Source organism: Lygodium microphyllum, chromosome 10 (genome assembly GCF_053477565.2).
Source record: "Lygodium microphyllum isolate KBCC chromosome 10, Lygodium_microphyllum_v1.1.10, whole genome shotgun sequence".
Lineage (NCBI taxonomy): Eukaryota > Viridiplantae > Streptophyta > Polypodiopsida > Schizaeales > Lygodiaceae > Lygodium > Lygodium microphyllum.
The window spans coordinates 69,733,851-69,743,899 of NC_141144.1; positions in this window are offsets into that span (position 1 = coordinate 69,733,851).

The window sequence follows — 10,049 nt, forward strand, 5'->3', positions numbered from 1 at the left end:
GACAGGCCTCTCACATTCTTGGTATGCGCATTACGTGTGATAGGCATCAAGGACTACTCTATCTATCATAGAGAGAGTACATTCATAAAGTCCTTGAGCACTTTTGTATGGAGGATGTAAAGCTTGTTGGTTGTCCATTGCCTTCTCATGTGAAGGTATCACAAGCCAATTATCCACAGACAGATGAGCAGAGGGTTGAGATGGCCAAGATTCCCTATGCATCCGTAGTGGGTAGTCTTATGTATGCCATGATAGCCACCTATCTATATATTTCTTTTGTAGTTGGTGTTGTGGCATGTTATATGGCTACACCTAGCAAGAGGCGTTGGGATTCCATGAATGGTATTGTGAGGTACATGAAGGGCACTACTAATATGTGCATATGTTATGGCAGCCAAGATACAAGAGTCATGGGATACATTGACTCTGACTATGCAAGACATGCAAATAGTAGGAAGTCCACCTCTGGCTATGTGCTCACTTTTTTTGAATGTGTGGTTTCATGCATGTCCAAGGTGCAGAAATGCATAGTCCTTTCTACTACTATAGAGGCCAAGTATGTTATAGCCACTAAGTCTTGCAAGGAGGCCATTTGGTTGGGTCATTTGGTTGTTGGCCTTGATATTGCAAATGCTATCCCTACATTGCATTCAGATTCTATGAGTGTTATCCAATTAGCCAAGAATCCGGTCTTCCATGCAAAGAAAAAATACATTGAGATGAGGTATCACTTAATTCGTGGGGTTGTTGAGGACAAGTTTATTGACCTTGTCAAGATCTCAACTGACCAAAATCCTACAGAATTGCTCATGGAAAGTCTATCTATAGAGCGCTTTGCCTTCCTTAGGAAGTTGATGGGAGTTGGATGAGATGATATCTTTCCTCATCCTCTTATATCTATGTACATGTTGTACTCTCTTTTTTTCTTCTCACTCCTCACTGAGGCAGATTCACCTCTAAGTGGGAGGTTGTTGGGGTAAAGGCGGCTCCGCCTAGCCGCCCGTGTATTACTACACTGATAGTACCGCACTTGCACACTGCAGGCGACCGGCGCCCATCACTGTCACTTCATTCTTTATTCTTTCAGTTATATTTGTTGAGATTTGCAATCACATCCATGATGCCTCTTTGTAAGAGTAGATGGGCTGAAGACATATAGGCTATATGAATCCCATATGCATAGAGAGGAAGACTGCCATCTCTATATAACATTATACTTGGATGTCACTTTTATATATGATGAATGCAATATAAGAATGTAGGTAATTTTTGCTGATATAAGCCTTTGTTTCATTTCATTACTTACAATGGAGATTCTATCAAGCTGATTCTTTGTTGGTGTGTTTGTTGATAGGTGTAAATGTGTGCAAGCTATTTCAAACTCGAGCTGATTTATTCATAATAGTTTACACTCATGCAAAAGTGAAGGTTTTTGGAGACACTCCTGCCTACTATGTTGTGAAGTTAACAATAGTAATTCAAGGAGATTATACTTGAGATTGCCTTTCCTAAATGACTGCTCGTTGTCTTTGATCTGTAGTCATTGGTAAGATGACATGAGAAGCTTACTAGTCTAAAGACATGGCTTGCATGCCCCAAAGAAGTTTGACAACTTACACAGAGCTAAAAACCAGTCGCATGCAATAAACCCTAAGATGGGAAGCCATAGCTTTTCAATTTCAAGCTTCTAGTTTACCTCATCTTTATTCTCTCTCTCCAACCCAGCTAAGGCCACTCTAATCCATTGATTTTCTAAAGTTTCAAGCAAGACTCACCACTCCAATCATCAAGGAGGGGAAGTGTTTTTGGAAGAATTGAAGATCAAGCATCCATAGCTCACTTCCATAGCCACAAGCACCAAATCTTCAAGTCTACTTCATTCTCTCATTCCTGCCACTTAGACCAGGCTACCGCCACTCAAATATAGTGTTTGCCCATCAAATCAATGGGAGGGGAGACCTTGGAAGATTTAAAGATTTAAAGACCTTCATCAAGCAAAAGATCAACATCAAGAATCACCATCTTGAACTCTAGTATCTCTTGATACTACAGTGTGCCTTCACACTACTATCTTGTGTCCTTTGACATATTCAAGAATCAACTCATTGCTAATCCGATCTCATTTACTTGATGCTGATGTCTTGTGTCCTTTGACATATTCAAGAATCAACTCATTGCTGATCCGATCTCATTTACTTGATTCTGATGTCAATGACAAACAAGAAGATCTCTATGTGGATACACTTCATGAAGAGTAACATGACTTGTGTTGCTTATCTACAATACATAGAAGATTTTTGTGATCCACTTGCAGGAGGACATGAAGCTACCTACACCAAAGAGCAATCAATGTATTCATTTGAAGAACTTGAAGACATGCCTACTACCTTGGAGAAAGTGAGAGTTTGAATTCATTTCTGCTACCTCAAAGATGATACATTTGCTTGAGGGGGACATGGACATGAAGACTAATGCAACTAATGCAAGCAAAGTCAATGAAGAAGAAGACCAGGAGGACCTAGAAGAAGAGGGCCAAAAGATCAAAGCGGTGGACACTGAAGCTGCAAGCATAAGCTTGTAAACTCCTCATGTAGCCTTGTACTACAGCCTCTATACACTTTGTGAGGCCCTTGTTAAAGCCAATGGATGACCACCATGTGTGTGGTACCCAAAATTAGCCTTTTCTATGATAGCCTCTGGTATTTTGCCATCATCATTTGCCATAGCTCTCACCTCCATGCTCTCTTACTTGATCCTTCTCACCTTTCACCAAGCACATCGGTTTTTCTCTTACAAACATCATCCTCGGTTTCTATGACCTCTTGTGTTTTTCCTTCTTGGAAAAACTCTTACTGGGATGCATTTCTTGTTGGGATCATTCAACCCCCCTCCCCTCCCCATTTGCGCCATATCATGATATGCTATTTTTGGGTTTTTTTGTACTTTTTAAGTCATTTTAAGGCATTTTTTTCGTAAAAATAGTTTTAAAATAGCAAACGAGCTCAAAAATTTCTTTTAAAAATTCCAATTTTTTGTCAAAGCTTAATATTTTATACAATTTTTTAGAGTTTTTGATAGATTTAAGGTCTTACTAAAAATAAAGATCATAACATTATCACAGAGTCACATGTGACCATTATCCTAAAGCTTAAAAAATTTTGGCTATTCTTTTGCTTTTTTCTCTACCTATCACTACATAATTTGGATCCAAAAGAGACTATCTTTTTCAATATATATTGCATCTTATTGTAGCTTGATTTATAAAGGCATCTTATTATGGATTAAGGGAGAGCATCCTATCATGCTTTGTAAACCAATGCCACTTGGCATTTGGGGGGGGGGGGGGGGGGGTGAGAGTGTATGCATGTGAATCCTCCTTATGCTAGAGAAGATAAGGGAAGATGAGTGTGAATGGTCTTGAGGGGAAGGGGAAACCCTAACCCCAAAAAAACACAAAAATTTCACAAAAAAGGCCATCATGATCTTAGGGAAGTTACTATATGTATATCCTATTTATAAATATCCTTATCTGTGAATTTTTTATGAATAAAATATATCCCTTTTCTATTCAATCTATAAATAACTCCTTTATATTACCACCTTTTGTATGTAAAAAATATATAAATTTTGTATTTTAAAATGCCTTATTTTGAACCCACGCGATGCACACATATATTCATGAGTAACTTGCCCAATCATGATATGGTACAAATAGGGGGGTTGCATGATGACCCAACCCCCCTATTCACGCCATATCATTTTTTTGTAAAAGTGAGATATATTACATTTGAAGAAATTTCTTTATATTTCTACCTACAAATCAAGGGAAGATATCTTAAGAGATTTGCTAGGATATGATAGCATGAGTAGTATCATCCCATGATATCAAGCCACCATTTAGGTATTAAAATTTGATAGTGCTAATAAGAATCGCAATCAAGGATATTGAAACTCGATAGTACTATTAAGAATCACAATTGAGGGTATGATGAGAAAAATACTCCCAATAGCTAATATCAAGTAAAAAGTTGTATCCTTCATATTCTCTAAAACATCATGCACACATAATATCTTCTTAGTCCTAAACTTGATCCATTATTGCTTGCTAAAAAGTTGATATTACAACATTGTATAATGAAGATATTCTATTTTCAAGTGCCAAGATTAAGGTGAAAATTTTCACTTTTTATTCTATTAGCTTGAGGTTCATCCTTAGTATATCTATCCCTACCAATTTGTACCAACACCATGGGACTCTTTTAACTATTTTCTTATGAATTTGAGTTGAAGAGATGGAATAAAAATCTTGGATTTTTTTGAAACAAAATCTTATGGAATTATTTCTTAGGGGACGAAGTAAAGATGCGGCCTGGATGTCCCAACCTAGTTGGGTCTGCTAAGAACTAACGAGCTGATCTCGTTTCAAGTCCATGGAGGACTATATCTCTATAGCTCAATCGGCAAGTAAGTGGTGCTGGTCCTTTGTGTAGAGACTCTTTTAATTTTTGATTACCTTCTCAAGATTTTGTGAAAGGAGATTAAGGGAGACGAAGGGAGACCAATGCAGACTGCTGGTAAGAACTGGACGTGATTTTGGTGATAAATTTTATGACATAGTTAAATCTACTTTGAGAACTAAAAACAAAGAGAAGAGGAGAGAATGATGGTTCAAATAGATGTAGACAAAAAAAGAAGTGTGATTTTGGTGGAAAACATGATAGTAGAATATTTAATCATTCAAAAAGAAAGAATAATGGCCAAAAAGTGACCCCTGACATGAGTTAATGTCCTTAAGCATTTAATGGCTAACTTGTTAAATGAATAATATATTCTCTCATTAATCATGTTTGAATGGCCAAATTTGGAGGGTTCATTCCTTTAAAACCTCAACTAATTAGTAACTTAATCATTTTCTTACAGGTACCATTTTTGAAATGTTTTTGGCCCTAATGAGGACTGGGATCCTTAAGGAGACAAAATTGATAAAATAACAATTGCTACGCCAATTCTCATGACACTTGAGCCCACAATTTTAGAAGGGCAACCATTGGAGGTAGTTGCTAATCCACTTGAGGAACTTGTAGCATTTGAGAAGTCATTGAGTCAGGAGGAGGAAGAAACAAAGTAGCCACTCCCTAGTGATGCTGGTCATGGCGAAACAGAAAGTCCAAAGTAGGAGAAGATAGAGTCCTCCCAAGTTGACAATCAACAACCCCAAGAAGTTTTTGGTTCTTCAACATAGCCAACATCTCCTAAGAACAAAGAGCCATTGTCACCCAATCTCACCCAAAAAATCGAACATCAAAGCAATCTAGTGCAACTGCTCTACTCCATCCAAGAACAAGGATTCACTAGGTACGGCTAAGAAAACATCAATAGATCAATGACCTCCCACTAAAAGTGTTGTCAAAGATATATTTAAAGTTTTTAAGATTAAGACTACTTCCAATCAATCCATGGATCCAAGTGTGCTGTCATATTTTATTGTCAATATTGACTAATCCACTAAATCCGAAGTTGCTACTTCCAATTCCAAGTGGAACCCACATAGTCCTAGCCCTTGGTTGTGACCAAGGTTGCCACTTTAGCCAAGAAACAAGCCTCTAGTGCTCTAATTTCAGCAAAGGACATGAACTCTAGCCCAAAGTGCACAATCAATCCATTAATTTATAAGTAATATTGCTCTTCTAGCTAGAAGCTTTAAAGCATTTGAAGCCTAAGCCACTAAGAGATCTATTAAGGAGTTGTTGAAAAATATGGGGCAACAAAATTAATTTATAAGTAATATTGCTCTTCTAGCTAGAAGCTTTAAAGCATTTGAAGCCTAAGCCACTAAGAGATCTATTAAGGAGTTGTTGGAAAATATGGGGCAACAAAAGGGTCAAGCCAAGGTTATATGAAACACTATTGAATTTGGTCATTCATGCACACGTTCATGCTAACACTCGAGTCCCTATTGAAGAACACCAACAGCTCCTAAAATGACCATTGACATGAGTAGAACAAGAATCCATCTATTGGCATCATCCCATTGTCATAGTAAATGTCATGAAGCCAGTGATTAGCACTCAACAAAAGGAGCTTGAAGCATTAGCATGGAAGGGAGAAGGTCAAAGCATATTTAAACAGACATGATATTCTAGCTATTATTTTAGTAGTTTGAATTGGCTATCGACTCATGAGTATTACTAATCAAAGAAAGGCACTTTGGACTTCCATGCATAATTTGACATATCTAGCCCCTACATCTTTGAGAATGTTTGTGATTGTCTACAATGTCAACATTTGCTGAAATAGATCCCTTATGTGACAAACTCCTTTCAAAGGAAGAGCTACATACAATTTTAATTTCTACACATTGTTTATTCTAGGGGTAAGTGATATAGAATCTCAACTTTTCTTTGTTTTTAGTACCACACATAGAATGAATCATCGATGGGAAGAAGAGTGTTGTACATTAACCTTCTACTAACCCCAACATCATGTCTAAAAGTAGAATGCTTGAAATATCAATGCCTGAGCCAAACACCATTGATACCCCTCCTAAACCATACCACCAATTAGATCCAGATGAGTTAGATAAACCGTAGAACACTTCAAAGGAGCTTACTCAGGCTCCCCTCTAGATAAGTGCTACCCTCTAGATCCAGATGAGTTAGATAAACCATAGAACACTTTAGAGGAGCTTACTCAGGCTCCCCTCTAGATCAGTGCTACCAAATGTGACCCTCCTTTTAGCCTTCAGCCTTTGCTTGTTTTTTGGCCATTTAGTATCATAGCAACTCATTTGGCAAAGAAATTCAATTTCTCTAAAATAGCATGCTTGCTCCAATTTAATATCATATTCGTTACTTATGCCAAGCTATTCACAATAATTGATTTGGGACTTATCGATGATGAGGTAGTTCAAGTTGCTTCTGAATGGCATCCGATTTGGGAAGAGAATGAACATATTTTTTGCAAAAGTATCTTGGTTCAAGATGAATATGGTAAGACCCTTTCTCCAAAGCAATTTTAGTCATCTCGAGTTATTTCCTCTTATGATTCTATGATCAAAATCAATGACTAGTTAGTACTTAATGAACTTGAGCAAAATTACAATTCGTCGAGTCTATTCTTGCAAAAGTGGTATTCTCATCGACTTGAGATCTCTTACAATGACAGTCATCTTATGAAAATATCTTATTAGCATTGTATAGTTTGTACACTTCAATCTAATTCAACTCACTATAAGATCACTTCCTTGTGCTCTATCATCCTCTCTCAGAATCTAGCATTGCCATAGAAGTTAAAATGTCACCCATTACTTGATAAGTTTCTAATTGTAGAGAAGTTACACATTGCCAATCACTTTGTAGAACTATCCTTACTTAGCAATCTGATTACTCACATTAGTAGACTAGCTACAAAACCAACTGACCTGGATTCTTTTACTTAGTTGGAGTACAATATGAATGTCTATGACTAGTGGATTCCAAAAACTACAAAATACTAACCCTTGTACATAATTAACCTTAGTTTCCTTGTATATACTTTTCTTTCTTGTACTCACAAGAGCCAAAACCCTTCACATTTTAGAATAACACTACATCTTATGTGAGTTCACTACAGCTCAAAGCTAGTCTTGTGTTCTTGCTTTCTTAATTTGGAGAGAAGAATGCATGGTTACTTAGAGCGGAGTGTTGAGAGACAAGGTGAGAGATTGTCACCAAAGTGAGTTGCAACTTCTAAAACAATAGAAGTTTGTCCAATAGCATGACTATTATAAATTTAACCTAATAGTTTCAAGAGTTCAACGTCCTTTTTCTAACTAACTCTTACGTAGTCCCTCTCCTCTCCTCTCTCAACCATTAGCTCACAAATAAGGAACTTGAAAATAAACTATATAGCTTCAAGATTGTAGTAGACTCATATCTTAATCTTGGAGGTGAGGTGTACAAACATGATTTAATTTCAGCAATGCCCTCTTCATCATCTCCAGTGATGATAAGATCATCTACATAAACCACTAGAAACACATATCCATGATCTGTCTTCTTCGTGAACAAACTGTGATCTGCATCACCCAATCTAAATCCATGTTTCTGTAAATAACTGTTGATCCGAGCATTCCATGCTCTAGGTGCATGGTTCAGTCCATATAAAGCCTTTTTCAGCTTGCATACATGTGTAGGAAAGTCCAAGTGAACATAGCCTTCAGGCTACTCCATGTATACTTCCTCAACCAAATCACCGTTCAAGAAAGAATTCTTGATGTCCATTTGCCATAATTTCCAGCCTTTGCATGCTGCCAAAGCAATGGCAGTTCTGACTATTGCAATTTTAGCCACCGGACTGAAAGTCTCCTCATAGTCAAGGCCATACTGCTGCGCATACCCTTTTGCAATTAGCCTAGCCTTATAGAGTTCTAATGAACCATCTGACTTTGTACACACTTTAGGCAACTCAACTAATTCCCATGTCTCATTTTCAGCTAGGGTTGCATACACCTCATCCATGGCAGCACACTAGTTATCATTTGTAACTGCATCATCAAGTTTTGTAGGTTCTTTGTAACCTATCACACTAGCCATATATGAATAATGGCAGGCTGAATAACTAGTGTATGTAAACTTGTCAACTGGTTTTCTGACTCTCTCATATCTCCGTAACTGTGGCTCACTTTGAGCTTGCCTCTCATGAGGCGATACATAACGACTCTGCCTTGCTCAAGGTGTCATAACAGACGAAATGCCCAACTCACTATCCAAACTATCAATGTTGGATGTCTCATAACCTGCTGTAAGTGGACTTGTCTGTAATATTTCCGCTACAAAATATTGAAGACCCAAAATCTCACGCAAAAGCGGTTCAAAATAATCTCTGCAACGGAAAAACCTTTGGTTAAGTGCTCCACCCTCGCGCAATAGCAAAATCCAACTCCGTGTCGCGTATAGGAAGCCGTAGCTTGAAAACTGTGAGCCACCGTAGGCCTATGCAAGAACACCCCTTCAAAGGGAAAAAGAGATAATGGATGAATTTTTGGCAAAAAATTTTATTAGAACTCCCCTCCCCTTCAATCGTTGCATGGCAGGGAGGGGGAGAATGAGTATGAGAAGGAGTTAAGTGGAGGAGGAGCATGGGGAGGGGAACATGTTTCCTGCCACGTGTGTGGCTACCCCTCCCCCCTTCTACCTATAAGAACAACCACCCCCCCCCCCCCCCCCAAGCTAGAGGGGGGAAAGGGGAAGGAGATCGTGGAGCTACTGCCTTGTGGATCGTGCTGCCCATCCGCCACGCTGCCACACCACCAGGCCACGCCGCCAGGCTACTGCGCCTCCGTCCTCACCACCATCATCATCATAATCATCATCGCCATCATCCTCACCTCCATCCCCATCATTTTCCCAATCATCATTTTCTCTCTCCACATCATTTTGCCATCTCGAATGGAGTGTCTTCGAAACGCGAAAGGGGGACCAAGGGAGAGTTGCTGAACCGAGATTTAATTCATCAATGGCTCCCAAGCAAAAGATGAGAGGAGCACACGAGGGAGCTTCCAACCCAAGTACGTGAGTGGACAACACCCCAATTCTTAATGCCCACATTCCTAAAATTAATTCCGCAGAAAGGATGCATTAAACATGTCTTTAATTCACATAGGCAAGTTTGAATACATTGGAAAATTTATATACTCGCTTCGAGTTACCAAGTTAAGTTGCATGATGAGTACTTGCATGGTCATGGTAGTTGCATTCTTGAACGCATATTGCATAAGTTAAAAGGTGGATTTGTCTAAAGGCATCCTTATTGCCTCGCGAAAAGAACAAAGTATATAACACATAATGCACTTAGGTATTAGTTTTCTAGTTGTGACTCGTGTATGAGATAATCTTAGACGCCCATTGAATGATGTTCAAATAGTCGCAATGCATGGAAAGGAATTATGAACTTTGCAAGTTGCATACGAAGATGGTTACATTTTAGGTCGGGTTAAGTGAAAAAAAGAAAGGATTAAATCAAGGATGGGGACTCATGGCATTCGCTCATGCATGGAGTTCTTTTTATCA